Consider the following 19052-nt stretch of genomic DNA (forward strand, 5'->3'; position numbering starts at 1 on the left):
TAGTGATTTGTGATTTGTTAGTGATTTTGGTTTTGATGGTAATTGGCCAACTGTGTGAAATCCCCTACCTATAGCACTAGGAATTTAACATCTCTCCACTGTATGAAAAATCAACAAACAGATTCTATCGGTGAACTCACCTGTTTGGGCTGTTGGTGATCTGATGGGGGAGGCCAGTGACACAAGGGAAAAGGGGCTGTAGCACGAGCCTATTGTTTTTTCTTAGGATTGTGTTAAATGATTCCTCAGACCCTCAGAAACAAGCCTTGGCCAAAATTCAAAGACGATGCAGACAACTGGGAATACACAAAAAATAAGACATTCACTCATGAATGTGTGATAAAATTGAATTGTTTTTTTTTCCTGTCTGATACATAAATGTAATCATAATATAAATCAAATCATAGTATTGAATATTTGCATACATGTATTTACCATGTACTTAACATGTAAACATAACTGGTTCTGCTGTACTTTAAGTAATAGACAATATCTAATAATAACAATTCCATAATTTACATAATGCCATATGCCACACAATGCCTTATAGGATTATAACTTGATTGAAACAATACCTACATGTAAGACAGCATTTCAGTGATTCTACAAAATTTGATTATACCATGATTCTAGGTATAAACATCCAATCAGACTGATGCCACTTATTAGAGAACTGGTGTATTAACATGTTACCTTATGACCAGGGTTGTGTAGCCCAGTAGAGGCGTATAAAGCTTTTTAAAAGTGTGGGGGTTGTGGGAAACAATCTGACCAAATTATAAATCACTCCCTACAGGGACGCTGTAAGTATTTTCTGAGAGGGGTGCGGACTAGGCTATATTGGTGTCTGGGAGTTTCTCCCCCGAATTTTTTTTAAAAATTCTGATTGCTAAACACACCATTTTAATGCAGTTTGGAAGGGACAGAAGAAGCAGCGCCCCTCATATGTGTGGCTCATGTGACATGTAGGCCTACATGATCTACCTGCTATCACTTCACTATTTGACACTACCCTACTGTATATGGAGGCATATCTCATGTTATAAATCAAGAAATCATTTCAGAAATTATGTTTTGTGCATATGGGTTAGCAGGCTACAATAAATTGCCTAACAGACATATGCAAGGGGAAAATAAATTAAATTGTGTTGCATATAGCCATCTTAATTAATGTCAATTTAAAGATTATGATTAGCAGTTTCTATGCTTTTTCCATTGATAGTTACAGGAAGCCACGTTGTTGTTTAAACTATTGTTGCTTCTAGCCCACGTTACCTCCAGTTTCACTTGCTGCAGGGACGCACACATTGCATGAGCGCTCATAAGCGTTCTATTTGAGTTCTACATGCTGGAAATCTTAGTTCTCAGATGTAGAACTCAAATGTGTCTTGACGCCGCCGTTTGTAAGATCAAAATAAGATGTTCTAAATGGAACGCGATCGTATTTAAGACATTAAGATCTCCAGTAGATGTAGCACTACGACACACATTGACAGTGAAATGCCGTCAACGTTTGTAAGATCAGGTCAAATAAGACGTTCTAAATGAAAGCTGTTCAGGTAATTTCCAAGCGTCTTGGAGACGTATGTGCGCTGACTGGGTTATGTCTATAGCTGATGACACCAAGTGAATAAGTAGCCTATTTCTGATTGGGGAAACTTTTAGCCTAGTTTATTTATTTTTTTCAGTCCGCGGTTCCACATTCAATTTTGCTGCAAATGATCAGACGTGTGAAGCACCAGGCATAACTTAATTTCGCGGCTACGTGGACCAGTAGGTAAGCCTAATTGTTGAGGAGGCCCATAGTTTGAGAAAAGCTGCAGATCATAGACAGAGAAAGCATAATGCTCTGAGAACAGTAGCCAAAGGTCTTTCTGCAGAAACAACAAGCGCCTTGGTGCGCGCACCCCCGCTTTCACTTTGACTCCCTGCACATTGTGACAAAAACTGTCAGTCAGTGAATTTTGGTTCCCTAAATTATGCATAATGCGGTAACAATTATCATTTCAATTCTACCTGAAATCTGCACACTGCAGACGTTATAATGCAGACCCAAGCAGCAGCACAGCCTTGAAAGACGCACACTTTGAATTTGATCAGAGCGGCTCAGGGTCTTCACTAACTTGATGTGATTGGCTGGATGACCATTCAATCAAATCAACAGACCTAATTGTGTCTCTCTGTGTGTTCGTTATGGTAGATACGGTTCCAACTCTTTGCGGGAGCGTTTATTTCCATATTAATCTGACAAAAAGTGTGGGGGATAGAATCGTGTTCCAGAAAAAGTGTGTACGTTATAACACCCACATCCCCCACGCTTGCTACCCGCCTGTAGCCCAGTGGTGTAGTCTACAGTACGTGATACGCAGGACTACGCAGTGTACCCACTTAAAAAAAGTATATAAAAAGTATACTCTTTTGCTCCCGTGAGGGAAATTTGGCATTTATCCCAATCCATGAATTAGTGAAACACACTCAGCACACAGTGAACATACAGTGAGGTGAAGCACACACTAATCCCGACGCAGTGAGCTGCCTGCAACAACAGCGGCGCTCGGGGAGCAGTGAGGGGTTAGGTGCCTTGCTCAAGGGCACTTCAGCCGTGCCTACTGGTCGGGGCTCGAACCGGCAACCCTCCGGTTACAAGTCTGAAGCGCTAACCAGTAGGCCACGGCTGCCCCAAAAAGCATCACTATCTCAGTATACCCACTAACTACTACATCACAGTATATCCACTACAGCTAACTAAACTACACCACTGGTGTAGCCTATTATATAAGATCTGATATAGATCCGTCAAACGATTTGTTTTTACAAGAGGCATTCCATGAGAGAGAATAGCCTGAAACAACCTCACTCAGACTGTTAGTAATCACTTCACGCCTTATACAGTTGAACTGTTGAGTTAATCTGTCTCGCTCTGTGCTCAGGTTTCCCAAACATTACATTCTGAAAGCTGTGTTCGTATTGCTGTTTGCTCACCCACCTAATGATGCATTCACTAGTAGGTGGCGAAAATGCATTAATGATATAGTGTCAGTGTACCCTGTAGCCTCGTTTTAGTTTACACAATGGCCACCGCCTAAATAAGGCGAATAACCTTGTAGTTTTAGGCTTTGCATGGATCAGTGAGTAAGTGTTTGTGGCAGCCATATTTTTGTGTCATGGAGGTTAGAAACAGCATTTATTTCATACAAAATATTGGCTGGGTCTTAAACATAGGATTGAAACTGGCTATAGTTGGAACACTTAGATGTCATCAGGAATTTGGAGTCAAAGCACAGCAGCATAGCAGCATGCAACTAAAACACTGCAAAAACTGCTTATCTAACACAATCTAACCAAGTGTTATTAATCTTATATCAAGATAAGAAAAACTAGTTGGTGTTGTTTTCAGTATAACCTCTTGTGAAATCATTTGATTTAATTTAAAAAATAATTAACTTATTTTAAGACATCTTATCTTGAAAACAAGCAAATTTGTCTGCCATTGCGTTAAGCAAATTTGTCCTAAAAACAAGCAAATTTTTCTGCCAGTGCATTGAGCAAATTTGTCTTGATAAGACTCCTTAAAATAAGTTAAAGTCTTTTTAAATTAAGTCAAAATGGTCTTTTGAGAGGGCTCTAGGTAAGTCTTTTCATACTAAAAACTAGATTTTAGATTTAAAATTAGATTTTTTAATCTTAATATAAGATCAATAACACTTGGTTAGAATTCATTTTTTGCAGTGAACTTGATGACAATCACAATGAAGTTTTGTAGCTGAATGTATTTTCAAGGTAAGTCTAACAAAAATCACTGCTTAACAAATGCCACACACAAATTCACTGTTTCATACCTTTAAAGTGAATATAAGTCAAAAGGAAATATGAGTTTGTGCACTTCAATGCCCTTACAGTTAGAATGAAAGACAATCTATCCTATTTAATATTATGACTAGTTTGACTAGATTAAGACTATCAATCCTGTTTGAGAGACTAACTAGAGGCTAACTTTGCAAAAATATTAGCCTAATAGGTGTAGGATAATATTTTAACCCATGAGCGAAGACCATATATGTGTGCTGTCTATATTTTACTCATATGCTCTTTCCCTGCTGGCATTTCAACATTGATTCAACGGTAAATAAACGTTATAAACGTTTTTAAAAAAACATTATAACGGGTGAATCAACATTGAATTACTGTATGTGTTGGATTTGCAAATTGAATCAACGTTGATATCGCAACATTATTTCAACATCCGCCATTTCAACATTGGTGCTGATTTCCTTGATTTCTTATTTTACAACCATTTGTCAACATTTTACAATTAGCATTAAAACAGTGTTTCAACATTGACACAACAACTGACATTATTTCACCTATAATTCAACATTGATTTTCTTAACCTTTTTACAACCAACGTTGTTTCAATGTTTGTCTACATACCCTTTTACAACCATTTAGCATTAAACATTGTTTCAACATTGTTTCAACATTGACACAACGACTGACGTTATTTCCCCTATATTTCAACGTTGAAGGTCGGTCGTGTGCCGGCTGGGTTGGGTTTTGTTTGTGAGCAAGTTATTCATAGAAGTGTATGAGTGAACAGAAATTGGGAGGATGAGAGATGTTTAGCATTTGTGACATAGGTGATTGGGCTTACGTGCTGGTTTGGATAGAGGGGGCCCTGAGATGGAACTGCCATCTTCACTAAGGAGGTTGGCGCCTTCATGTATGTTAGATCAAAGTTTGGGTAAATGTCACTGATGTTGGTTGTTAAGGGATACATCCTTGTGTACAATGTTGGACGAGTTGCCACAAGGGGAGATGTAAGCTTTGACGATAGAAGTGTGCCTTTTCTCTGTATCTTTAGACTGTGCTTGTTAGCGACATGGCGTAGGTCTCCGGTACCGTGAAAAACTGGCTGCTGACTCTGCCTGAGAAATATTTTGAACAATCCAGAAATTTAGCACGACATAGGATAATTGTTCATATAGAAATTTAAGGGGAAATCAGACAAATCTTGTTCTAATAAATCAATGTGCAGTGTACCTTCTTTGCATGAAAAATGCTAAATTTTCAAAACATGTTTGACTTTGCTATGTCAAACCAGGTTTGATATTATTACTAAGTGAATTACTATGCCTGACATGTCGGTGCCAACGCAAAAAATATTTTATAATGCATTTTAATAGATATACCACATAATGATGCAGTTGCAGGAGTAGAGGTACTTGAGAGACTTATTTTCATAGTACTGTAGGTGGAAACACCAAACAGTGGTCATAATATGGTTGTTTTTAATGGTCCATCATCTAGCCCTGCTCCCCTATCATATGGTGTTCCACAGGATCAATGCTTTGCTGTATTTTATTTTCACTTCATATGTTACCCCTCAGCCACGTTACTGCTGACACACACAGCTCCTCCTGTTGAAACCTGGTGCCTCTGACGCATTGAATTTGAGTTGAGTTTCTCTCATCACTCCACTCCAATTATCCATATCATTACAAGGAAGGAGTCATTGTGTGTATTGATTTTTATCACTGCATGCATTTGTCAAGAAAATGTTATTCTTCATTATCTACAAACTTGTACTTTGATATGCCAGGCTCCTCCATCCAATTTCTGCTGTGGAGCCACACTGCAAAAAATTAAATCTAACCAAGTGTTAATAATCTTATATTAAGATCAAAAAATCTATTTGGTATTGTTTTTAGTATGAAAACACTTACCTAGCACTCTCTCGAAAGATCATTTTGACTTAATTTATTGACTTATTTTAAGGAGTCTTATCAATACAAATTTGCTCAACGCACTGGCAGACAAATTTGCTTGTTTTCAGGATGAGATGTCTTAATTTAAGAGAAGTTTAACTTATTTTAAGTCAAATGATTTCACGAGAAAGAGCTAGGTTAGTGTCTTTATACTAAAAACAATACCAACTAGGTTTTTTTATCTTGATATAAGATTAATAACACTTGGTTAGAATTTGTTAGATAAGCAGTTTTTTCAGTGCATCCTCACTCATGTCATGAGTCAGTGGCTGAGAAATCAGCTCATATCTCCCTCATAACTCATGCAGAGAGCTCTAAGTCCAGTGTTCAATCTCTTGTAGAAGATCCATTTCCTGCAACAACAGCTAAAGTTGGGCAACATCAATCTAACCAAAAAATCATGTGATGGGCAACGACTGCATAGGACGATTTTCTCATCAGTGAAGACCACATGCAGTTCTTTGTTTTAACAAGCAGTTGATAATCAAGCCAAATGGGGGTTTGTGTTAGTGCCAGAAATACATAACTTGGTATCATGTACACTGATGAATGTATCAAAATACCAACACCAATTTAATTGGTCACATGAGCCAAGGATCATGTTTTCCATCAACATAATTCTATAATGTAGTTGCCATGGCGCCGCCGCGTTCGGACGCCTTTTTGGTTGCTCCGCCTAATTTGTGCTTATATTTACTCTTTGACCTTTTATTAACCCCTAATTTTTTGCACTTTTCCACTGCACTGATTACGTATGATGGTGTTACACTCAGAAACATCGGAAATGAATTGCCTTTTTTGTTTCGGGATGTTTTAATCGACGATTCTACCTGGCCGACTGAGATTCTCCGAGATGCATCATGGAACCATGGAGACGCATCTCGGCGCAGAAGGAAAAAACACAGAGGAAAACGAGCCGGGGCCCGTAACAGATTGAGGAATAGAGCTCATAGGCCTCCACTGCCTAGCATTCTCCTAGCCAATGTCCAGTCTCTTGTGAACAAGATGGATGAACTAAGAGCGAGGATACAGTTTCAAAGAGACAGGCTGGGACTGTAACATTCTATGCTTTACTGAGACATGGCTAACTGAACTTGCAACTGAACTGTGCCATCACTCCGGTGGAGTTTTTCTCTGCTGCTCGCTCTGACAGGACTGACGAATTTGGAAAATTGAAAGGTGACGGTGTTTGCATCATGACTAATAGCAAGTGGTGTGATCGTAGAAATGTCACCGTTCTCGCAAAGTCCTGCTCGCTACCTGCCTACCTAGGACCTACCTACCCTTCTACCTGCCCCGTGAGTTTACTTCGGTAATATTCAACGCTGTCTACATTCCTCCACAAGCCAACACAGATGCTGCGGTTTCAGAATTGCAAGAAGTGTTAAATAGACAACACACGCACCCTGAAGCTGCGCTTATTGTGGCCGGTGATTTCAATCAAGTACATCTGAACCGGTCCATGCCTGAATTTATTCAACACATTCACTTCCCTACACGTGGTGACAACACACTGGATCACTGCTACACACAGTTCAAGAACAGTTACAAAGATAAGTCTCTACCAGCTTTCGGAAAATCAGATCATGCCGCTGTTTTCCTACTGCTTATGTACAGAGAAGTCAGAGGGACCCCCCCAGGTCAAGCCCTGGACTGACCAATCGGAAGCCAGGCTACAGGACGCCCTTAGCAACGTTGACTGGGAGATGTTCAAGACGAACTCTGCTGGCATCCATGAGTTTACGGAAGTATCATTGAGTTACATCAATATGCTAACTGATTCCATCATCCCAACTGTAAAGATCCGAAACTTCCCTAACCAGAAGCCATGGGTGGATAGAGAAGTGAGAACGGCATTAAAGACACGCACCATCACTATTAAAGATGCTAAGCGGCGCTATAGAGACAAAGTTGAAGCTGATTTCTTGGAGGGTGATCCAGCACGAGTGTGGAAAGGACTCCGAACCATCACTGGCTTTGAAAGAAAGTCCCCTCCTATGATGAATGTGAGTAAAGCCCCCCCTGATGAACTTAATGCTTTTTATGCTCGCTTTGACATGAAAAACACAGACTATCTTGCACTAGCTGCAGCATGTGAAGCAAATGAGGATGCACCTTTCTGTGTCTCTGAGGTCGATGTGAGCAATGCCTTTAGGAGGGTTAATTGTAGAAAAGCTGCTGGACCGGATGGAATTTCTAACAGGGTTTTGAAATCCTGCGCTGCTCAGTTAGCTCCTGTGTTCACTTATATCTTTAACACATCATTGGCTCAAGAGACAGTTCCTACTTGCCTCAAGCAGTCAGTTATTGTTCCAGTACCGAAAAACAAAAGTCCATCATGTCTGAATGACTACCGCCCAGTAGCCCTGACGTCTACAGTGATGAAGTGTTTTGAGAAGCTTGTGAAAAACATTATCTGCTCATCCCTCCCTGCCTCCTTCGACCCCCTCCAATTTGCTTACAGAGCCAACAGGTCTACAGAGGATGCCATCTCAAACCTCATGCACACCACCTTAACTCACCTGGAGGAGGGGAATGGGAATTATGTGAGGATGCTGTTCATTGACTTTAGTTCAGCATTCAACACGATAGTACCTCTCACCTTGGTCACAAAGATGAAGGCCTTAGGACTGAACACCACACATTAACCATCAGCACTGGTTCTCCCCAAGGCTGTGTTTTGAGTCCACTGCTGTACAACATCTACATAGTTTGCAGATGACACAGTGATCTTAGGCCTGATTAGTAACAACAATGAACAGCTCTACTTGGATCAGGTTGATGAGGTGGCACAGTGGTGTCAATCAAACAGCTTGACACTGAATGTCAATAAAACCAAACCCCACTAATGATCAGCAGGCAACCTGTAGAGAAAGTCACAAGTTTTAAATACCTTGGTGTCCACATTACTGAAGACTTAACATGGACTGTTAACACTCAATACGTTCTGAAGAAGTCCAGACAACAACTCGACTTCCTTCGTCAGCTAAGGAAATTCAAAGTTTCTACATCCATCATGAAGGCCTTCTACACTTCAGCGGTTGAGAGTGTTCTAACTGGTAGCATCATCACCTGGTATGGGAACTCCACAGTTAGAGATTGTAGTACTCTGCAGAGAGTAGTGGGCTCAGCTGAATGTACTATAAGAACTCAACTCCCTGCTCAACAAGATATCTATTCCAGAAGAGTACTCCTAAGAGCCCAAAAGATCCTGAAGGACTCTTCTCCTCCTAACAATGGATTATTCCTACCGCTGAAATCAAGAAGACGCCTATGTAGTCACAAAGCCAGAACTGAGAGACTCAGGAGAAGTTTTTATCCCCAGGCCATCCGAACTCTGAACTCACACTATACTGACTTTGCACACATTCACTCCTCAGCACTCTCAAACATTTCCCAACTCTGAACTCACACTATACTGACTTTGCACTCATTCACTCCTCAGCACTCATGACCCCCTCCCCCCCCCCCCCCACACACACACACCTACATGACTTTTAGCACTTTTACATCTCACTCCCTATGCTACAGACCTTTTATTTATTTTCTTATTTCATCACACGTCAAAACACACACACACACACACACACACACACACACACACACACACACACATCTGACTTTCTCCAACTTTTGCACATCTCCATAGAACTTTTTATTTATTATTTTTGATTTCTCCTCCATCTATCTACCCATGTCCTTGATTGCCTAGCCTTTCTGCCCCCCCCACCCCCATCCCCAACACACACACAAAAAACACACACACTTACATCACTGTCATCACCACACATACAGCACACTGCTTGCTACAGTAAGCCTCCTCTACATACTTGCTGCACACTGCCCCCCCCCCCCTCCCTACATACACAGCACATTGTCTTCAGGATCTTCTCCAACACACATCCTCTACATACTTACAGCACACTGCCCCCACCTACCCACACACACAATCACTGCTCCACTCCCCTCCCGCCCACACACACATCTTCACTGTCATCACTCACATACATCATACATACAGTACTCTGCTTGCAATAGGAAGTCCCTTCACCATACTTGCAGTACACTGCCCCCCCCCCCCTCTCCCCAATACACAGCACATTGTCTCATGAGGAAGCTTCTCCAACACACATATTGCACACTGCCCTCTCCCCACATACACAGCACACTATCCCATCTCCCTTGACATCCCCCCAACACACACACCAAGACCCCTGGCAGTTGGGTTAGCCCCTTGAGCCGTGGGTCTGCCCAAGGTTTTTTCCTTGGTAAGGGAGTTTTCCTTGCCCCTGTTGCTCTTGGGTGCTCCTTGTTGGTGCCCCCCCCCCCAATCCCAATCCTCCCCCACCTTTCTTATGCAGCCCTTGCCACTTAATATACTAAACCCCTCTTCTAAAGCACTTTTTACCCCACAATAAATGCACAAATAGGCTGACACCAGACATAATTTCATTGCATTTCTTACTTCCAGTAACTATATGCATGTGACAATAAACTTCCTTGTATCCTTGTAATGTGTGCATCTGTCTCATCTGACTAATTAGAACTTCAATGCAAAGCCAATGAACTTGATTAATAAGACTACACTGCAAAAAATGAATTCTAACCAAGTGTTATTGATCTTATATTAAGATTAAAAAATCTATTTGGTATTGTTTTTAGTATGAAAAGACTTACCTAGCGCCCTCTCAAAAGATCATTTTGACTTAATTTAAGAAGACTTTAACTTATTTTCAGGAGTCTTATCAAGACAAATTTGCTCAACGCACTGAAACTTACAATATGAAACTATAGACAATTGAAAACGACATAAACTTTAGAATTTAGAATTGTTTATGAACAATAAACTGCACCGGGTCGCTGCCGTACAGTGCATGTGCCCAAGCCAGTTGCACCACGGCCAGGGCCTATTTTAAACAAAAAAAAAAAAAAAAAAACTTTCTTCTTATTAATCTTAATATAAGATCAATAACACTTGCTTAGAATTCATTTTTGCAGTGTACCCCAGACATAATTATTAGTCCTTACAAAAAAAAATAACTGCATTACTTCAAGTGTCAAAATTGCAGTTTTGGAGGAAATATTTGCCGTTCTAATGCAGGAAATACAGTATTTTGGACACAACAAAACTGCATTGTAGGCCTACTGCATAGTAGCCTATTGTACTTTACTGCAGAAATGCAGTATTTTAGACATGAAAATACTAAAGTACTGCACTGTACTGTAGTGTAACTGCACTGTAAAAACTGCAGTTATTCTTTGTAAGGGAGGTTATTTGGTAGTAATGGTAAATGCTGCAGATGCACAAATAATAATAATAATAATAATAATAATAATAATAATAATATAATACATTTTATTTGTTACATAGCGCCAGCGTACCCGAGACACCTAACAGTAGACATAAAAGACAGACAACAAACAAAAATGAACAAGTAATAAAATAAATAAATAAGAAATTAAAATAAAGAAAAGCCTATGTTAACTTAGATCTAATAAAACAGAAATTTAACAGAATTTTTTTTAACAAACAGAAACTTAAATCTACATAAAACAGATATATTAATTTACTTTTAAGTGACTAGGGCTAGTTTACAGCACGACGTTTGTTCATCATCACTGTATAGGCAGAAATGAAATCTGCCTTGTTTACTGTGGATTGGATCAGTGTGATACTCTTTTGATATTTATTGATTATTCATTTTCAATATAATGCTTGCACATAAGTTGGATTATATTGCAAATTTGCTCAAAATTACAGGATGAGTCTTAGAAGAAGAATAGCGAAGCACTTTGAAAATAATCAGATTTGACCATTTTTAAGAATACAACGATAAAATGGACAAAAAATAATTTTCTAAGCTGACAACTTGGCTAGAACACATGTTAAGGGGTTAAATATTGATGTGCACCTAACTCCTCACTGCTCCCCGAGCACCACTGAAGCAAGGCAGCTCACTGCTCCGGGTTAGTGTGTGCTTCACCACACTGTGTGTTCACTGTGTGCTCTGTGTGTTCACTAATTCACGGAGAGCATAAATGCAGAGACCAAATTCCTTGTATACACCAGTATACTTGGACTAGAAACCTGATATACAAAAATGTACATTTACATGTAGGGGTGTTCATCACTCTGTGTAAACCTGTGTGCACAAATAATGAAACAATGTAATTGTAATGCTTCTTAAAATTAAAATCAGTGTCCTCAGTCTACTTCTCTTTTAACTAAATTTTAAATGTCCCTACATTCCTAATGCTTGACATAGCATACAAAAAGGTTTTCTAAGTCCATGCAATGCCATTTATGTTTATCCTAGTAGAGAAGAAACAACAGACTTGTGAGGTGTAGTGAAACCCAGGCATTAGTAGTTGACGAGACAATCAACAAGTGTAAAACTAAAGATAAACAGCTGATAATACATAAGTATTAGGACATAATGGGATGTGGTTGTGAATGGCATTTTGTTTTTCTTGGACAAATGATGAAAAACCTTTGACATTTTGGAAGCCAGCCTCAACACAGCCAAGCATCTAGTCTGCAATAAGTCATCTTTAAATGTTTAGCTGTACAATAAGTCATCTTTAAATGTTATAGCTGTACCTCCAGACACATTGGTGTGTCACAAAACACATATAGACAATATGTATGTTATGAGGACTTTGTGAGAGAAGGCAGTGACTTCAGTCTGCCTCCACCCTGGTGAGACAGCAGCTGTTACAGTTACGTAACCTCTGATAAGTCACTAGTGCGACACACATGCGTGCACACGTATGCATAAACACACACACACGCACACACACACACACACACACACATACACCTCTCCATATGGTTGAGCATATCTGACTCACTCAGAGTATCTTGAATTAGACTCAGTTCAAATCAAGTCAATTATGTTTAAGACAATTATGTATGTCAATTATGTTTAAGACAATTATGTATAAGACAATTAATACTATGGATTGAATGTTGTAATGTTGAGTAACAAACTGTTAACCTGACCTCAGTATTTTAGCATAAGTTTACATACTTTTCGGAATCAGAACCAAATATCCTTGTTCACCAAGTACTGATTTCAAGAAATGTCTCTTGGTGCAGGTGGGAACATAAGATAAAATACAACCCCAAAACAGAAAAAGTTGGGACGTTGTGTAAAATGTGAATAAAAACAGAATGTGATAATATACAAGTCTTGCAAACCCATATATAGCAGCAAAAAGGACATAGACAACATATCAAATGTTGAAAATGAAAATTTGAACTATTTCATGGAAAATATATGTTAATTATTAATTTGATGCCAGTAACATGTTTAAAAAAAAGTTGGGACGGGAGCATGTTTACCACTGTGCTGCAAAATTCCGGGAATTTTCAAAGTTGGAAACTTTCCATGGGAATTAACGGGAATATACGGAATTAACGGGAATAAACGGGAATTAATGGGAATAAACTGGGAATTTTTAATATGGCAAGTTAGTCTATAACAGGGAACTTAAATGTAGTGGACAAAATCCCATCTTGCAGAATAATATTAGTTAAAACAACCTGATTTAATGCAATTTCAGTCAAATTTCTACCCTGCACATACGTCAATCCCATGCACACAGCAATCAGCATAGGCTACATCAAGGAAACCTATGGTGCGTTCATGTGCATGGGGAAAATAAATTCCGGGGGAAAATAAGCGCCAGCGTACCCGAGACACCTAACAGTAGACATAAAAGACAGACAACAAACAAAAATGAACAAGTAATAAAATAAATAAATAAGAAATTAAAATAGGCAGCTCACTGCTCCGGGTTAGTGTGTGCTTCACCTCACTGTGTGTTCACTGTGTTCTCTGTGTGTTCACTAATTCACGGAGAGGATAAATGCAGAGACCAAATTCCTTGTATACACCAGTATACTTGGACTAGAAACCTGATATACAAAAATGTAGATTTACATGTAGGGGTGTTCATCACTCTGTGTAAACCTGTGTGCACAAATAATGAAACAATGTAATTTTAATGCTTCTTAAAATTAAAATCAGTGTCCTCAGTCTACCTCTCTGTTAACTCAATTTTAAATGTCCCTACATTCCTAATGCTTGATATAGCATACAAAAAGGTTTTCTAAGTCCATGCAATGCCATTTATGTTTATCATAGTAGAGAAGAAACAACAGACCTGTGAAGTGTAGTGAAACCCAGGCATTAGTAGTTGACGAGACAATCAACAAGTGTTGTAAAACTTCCGGGGGAAAATAAATTCCCAGTGAAAATGTCATCTCATGTGGGAATAACTGGTGTGAAACTGGGGGAAGTTTGCAAACAGAGTTGCCCAGTTATGGGCTTGTCGTCACTTTTGTCCTCATTCAAATAGGTGTACATCATTTTGAATAAGCTGTAATGGGACAATTAATCTGTCTGATTAAGCTTGACAATTTATATATAACTTACATAATCTATAAGGTTTGGTTGGGGTGGTATGTTGTGTCATTTAATTTGTGTCATTATATTTTTATTTGTTTTACCATTTTCTGGGATTCTAACTGTACAAAATGATAGTCAGTCAATGTTCCAACCAATTGGATTTTGTTGAGTGGCATGGTGTCTCTTGGGCAGTTTAGTGGTTTCAGTGTTGCTAGCTTAGCACGCTAGTAAACCATAGGCAGAGAATGGGATTCCCGCTAGCATGGTAGCTAGCTTTGTATGCTAAGCTAAGCGAAAATACGAACAAACAAATCATATTGCTTATCACGAAACAAAATGTTAATGTCTGTATATGAAACAGTAGGAATTAACTAAAATTCCCAGTTAATTCCCGTAAATTTCCATTAATTCCCAGAATTTCCTTTAATACCATGAAAGTTTCCAATTTGGAATATTTCCAAAATTCCCCAGCTTAACTTCCCATGGAAAGCTTCCGGTAAGTTTCCAGAAATTTACCGGAAATTTTCAGCCCCTTTGCAACCCTAGTGCTGCTTCTCCTGTTCATTTAACAAAATTCTGTAAATGTTGTCCCATTACTCCCAATATAGAATTTCAGTTGCTCAACAGTATGGAGTATTCTTAGTCATGTTTTTCATTCCATTATGCACCTAATGGCAGCCTTAAATTGTACGATTTTGGTCTGTTTTCACAGTTGGCGACTAAATTTCCAAAGTCGGACAGAACTTTGGGGGCAGCCGTGGCCTACTGGTTAGCGCTTCGGACTTGTGACCGGAGGGGTTGCCGGTTCAAACCCCGACCAGCAGAAAGCGGCTGAACTTTCCATTGAGCCCTTGAGCAAGGCACCTAACCCCTCACTGCTCCCCGAGCGCCGCTGTTGCAGGCAGCTCACTGCGCCGGGATTAGTGTGTGTGCTTCACCTGACTGTGTGTTCACTGTGTGCTGAGTGTGTTTCACTAATTCACGGATTGGGATAAATGCAGAGACCAAATTTCCCTCAAGGGATCAAAAGAGTATATATACTTATACTTATAAATCATGAGAGTTGTACTGGAATCGCAGCGCGCTCCCGTCAACTAGATCGTGTAAGGTGCCAATCTTAGTGGTTTTAAGTCAGTCGGAGTCAGTCTTGTTTTAGTTTTGTCGTTATGACAATATCAAATATGTTTGATATTATCGCAAGTCTTTTTAGTCATGGCTCATGCAAATAGTGACGTGAACAATATAAAAACCAATAGTGACCTCTCTCCAACACCAAACAGGAAGGGGAAAAGTAGGCGATAGCTGTAGCCTATATGATTATTTGTAAATTAACTTATAAATTATTAGTCGGCTATTCCACGTGACAGAACAACTCTGTATCTGTTAGGGATGTCACACATGAAACAATGCTGCAGAAACACGATATCCTGTTGATATGTAGTGCACGATGGAAATAATTTAAAGGAATCTAGTGACTCAACAACTCTATCACTTGTCTTTAGATGTGAGAAGGTCTGAGACTGTAGTCTTTCAAAAATCCTCTCCAAATGTTTGCTAAGTCTGGCAGTGTAAGGAGGGCTTAATTTGACAAATCTGGACTGCCCCGACAAACACGGGACGTCCCCCGGACCTTATGCGGACATTCACGACGTCCCCGATTGGTCCCGAACGTCATGTTTTCTAGCGGACGTTCCAGTAACCTTATTGGCGTCCGGAGCAAGTTATCCTTTGGTTATTGCGCGACGTCCAGTGCAGGACTTTCTGGGGACGTCACCGTCAGGTCCCTCGGATGCATTTGGTCATTTCAAAGACGTCCTAATGACCCGACAATAACGTGGACATGGAGGGGACGTTTGTTTATTCATACATGGCAGTGGAGTTGAGAGCACTCTGGCTACCGCCTGCAGGACGGAGACATCACATCCATGCACGACTTCACGTTACACGTCTGGGGATGAATAAAGTAGCCTATCTATCTATCTAGTCTCTAGCTGCATTAGCCTCACCAGAGCCTTACTGTTTATTAATAAAAAATGATATAGAATAGAAACATCTGGAATCTATTTATTTCAGCTTAAAGTTGGCTACAAAGAGCATTCATAGCCTAGAGAAAACGATACATTTTTCTTTATCTGCAATGTTCCAGGAAGATAGGCTTACATAGGCTATTTATAGGCTGTCCCTGTTTGATCACAGGTCCAAGAAAACGCCTTAGAGTGGATATAACGTCAATGCATTCTAGTTATATTTCATGTACTTTATTTCATGTTGAGTTTTGCTTCCCAGCATGCATTGCGATTCATTTAGTATTTTTGGCTATTATTAGTTTATAATATTTTGAAACAATATGGCTTGAACAATTTAGCTTAGGCTAGCCTAGGCCTACTCTGATGATGTTTTGAACAATATGCTACGGGATATGCCTATTAAAACGTCGTATTAGTTTATTAAGAAAATGACACCGTAGATGTGAAAGCAGCACATCCTAACCCGGTATAAAGGTCCATGTCTACTCATCATTGATGTAATGCATTCGGAGGACGTGATTTCATACATGGTGTAAGTAGTCTTTGAGGTAAGTAAATATGGATGTGTAGTTGTAGAGCAAGTCATAAATGCGCGTTCATGTTCTGTCTGCCTCTCTCCTAGCAGAGATGAAGCTTACAGGATGTAATACCATACCATATCGCGCTTCATGTTTTTTTGTTTTTTTTTACCATCACGGAAATATAAACGTTGCGCGCATAACGTCGCGGTAACCATTACAAGACGTCCTCTCAAAGTCTCATGGACGTCTTTTAGACCTCCCGAACAGAAGTCTGCGGGACGTCAAGGGAACCCTACACAATGTCGAGGAGGTGACGTTCGCCAGGGGACCTTTAGGGGACGTCGCCAGGACTTTATTTTGTTTACTGGGGCAGACAGGCCATTTTAGCACATGGACTCTTCCTTTATTTTTTTCCTTGTTTTCCTGAAATATTCAAGGTCTTCCCTGGTAAAGACATTGCCTGGATGGCAGTATATGTTGCTCAAAATATATATACATCATAAGGGCCTGAGCACCGAAGGGCACATGGCCCTATTGTTTTTGGTGTGTTTTTGGTGTTTTGTGTATCTCCCCAAGATGAACAACTTTCATATGTACAATGCATTAGCCACGCCCAACAGGAAGCATCTTTAGCATCTTTATGTAGAGCAGTGGTTCCCAACCTGGGGTCCGCGGACCCCACTAGGGATCACCAGAGATTACAGGATGTTGTATGCACAATGTTGCCTGGGCTGAGGTTGTAAAGTAGGGCTGTTGGAACGAATTTCTAAAGTCGAATATAAATCGAATATCGAGTTTTGGGGAGGTTTTTTATGCAGTGTTTCCCATACATTGACTTATTTGTGGCGGCCCACCACAATATCAACATTGACCACCACACAATGATTTTCCAGGTTGTACTAAATTGAGCTTAAATACGCTGTGCTAATTTGCTAAAAACTGTTGCATTCAAGTTAATTCTGCAAACCTACCAGCACAAATAGAATTCAATTCTGTGGGAAACACTGTTATGTGTTGGCTAACTTTAATGAATATGTGAAAACGAAATGCTTTTGTCACGTCTAATGCACAATATAATTATGGCAGAAGCGAGGCACCCACGGAGATCACCACTCCTGACCATTTCAGCGATGTGTGGAACGTTTTTGGATTTCCATCAGAAAACGGAAAAATAACAATTAGCCTAACAATGTCGTTATTCTGCAGAATATGTAGCAGCGAGCAGTCTGAGTGCTGATCTGATAACGCTACACCCTGACAAGCTAGGTAGCTGAACAGTCTGAGGACGAGGAACCACGCAGCTAAAGCAGGCAAGAATTAGGTTTTTGCCTCCCTCCTTTTGGCTATGTCCGGTGCTTCTGTCACTTCTCTGATAGGCATAATGGTTCATGGAATCACGGGCCGATAGAAAAAAAAGAAAGCAAACTTTTCCCTAATCAGGAAATACTTGCTAATTTGGCGTCATCAAACATAGAGGCATTCAATAAAGTGGTAGTGGTATGGGCGGTCATTCAGTGTGTGTGCACGCATCTGCGCAAACAAAATTGAAACCACTCAAGTTGCACAGATATCGTTGGTAGACTGAGCTTTTATTCAATATAAGGGAGTCTATTGGTAACACAAGTAATATGTTTGATAGTACACCCAAAAACAGCCCCCCAAAATTAAATACCTGGGTCTCCACCTGGACAATAAACTGGACTGGTCAGCCAACACTGACGCACTCTACAAGAAAGGGCAGAGCAGGCTATAATTCCTGAGGAGGCTGCGCTCCTTCAATGTGTGCAGCAAGCTCCTCAGGATGTTCTATCAGTCTGTTGTTGCCAGTGTCCTCTTCTATGCAGTGGTATGTTGGGGAGGAAGCACAAAGAAGAAGGATGCGGGGAGACCTGACAGGCTGGTAAGGAAAGCTGGCTCTGTAGTGGGAGCTGAACTGGAGTGCATCACTTCAATATCTGACAAAAGGACCCTGAACAAACTGATCAACATCTTGGACAATGAGTGTCATCCACTCCACAGCACTATTGTTAAGCAGAAGAGCCTGATCAGCTAGAGACTTCGCACCTCATGCACTGAGAACCATAGGCTCAGTCCCTGCTTCAGTCATTGCAAGCGCACCTGATTGATTATTTACCCACTATGTGGATACTGTTTTTTAGAATTGATTTTGATTAAGTTTTATTTAGTATAATTTGTATTTTGTATATTTTGTATATTCTTTATGTTTTTAGTATTTCTTTAAAAAAAATACAAGCCCCCTTCTAGCACGGCACCATCATAGTCTTTCAACCTGTAAACAGCCAGATTTCGAGGTACACACTCTGC

The 19052-nt window shown here is 39.9% G+C and overlaps 1 protein-coding gene across 3 annotated transcripts in view; it reads right to left on the reverse strand.

The window, feature by feature from the left end:
- hivep2a (HIVEP zinc finger 2a) overlaps positions 1 to 19052 on the reverse strand; it is a 129559-nt gene that overhangs the window by 68174 nt on the left and 42333 nt on the right. For 2 of the 3 annotated variants that reach the window (XM_042094279.1, XM_042094280.1), the window contains one exon: positions 141 to 296. The exons of the other annotated variant lie outside the window; for it this stretch is intronic. The gene's annotated coding sequence lies outside the window, so the exon portion shown is untranslated. The remainder of the gene's footprint in view (positions 1 to 140; positions 297 to 19052) is intronic. 3 annotated transcript variants of the gene reach the window in all.

This window comes from Alosa sapidissima, chromosome 6 (genome assembly GCF_018492685.1).
Source record: "Alosa sapidissima isolate fAloSap1 chromosome 6, fAloSap1.pri, whole genome shotgun sequence".
In the NCBI taxonomy this organism is placed as follows: Eukaryota; Metazoa; Chordata; class Actinopteri; order Clupeiformes; family Clupeidae; genus Alosa; species Alosa sapidissima.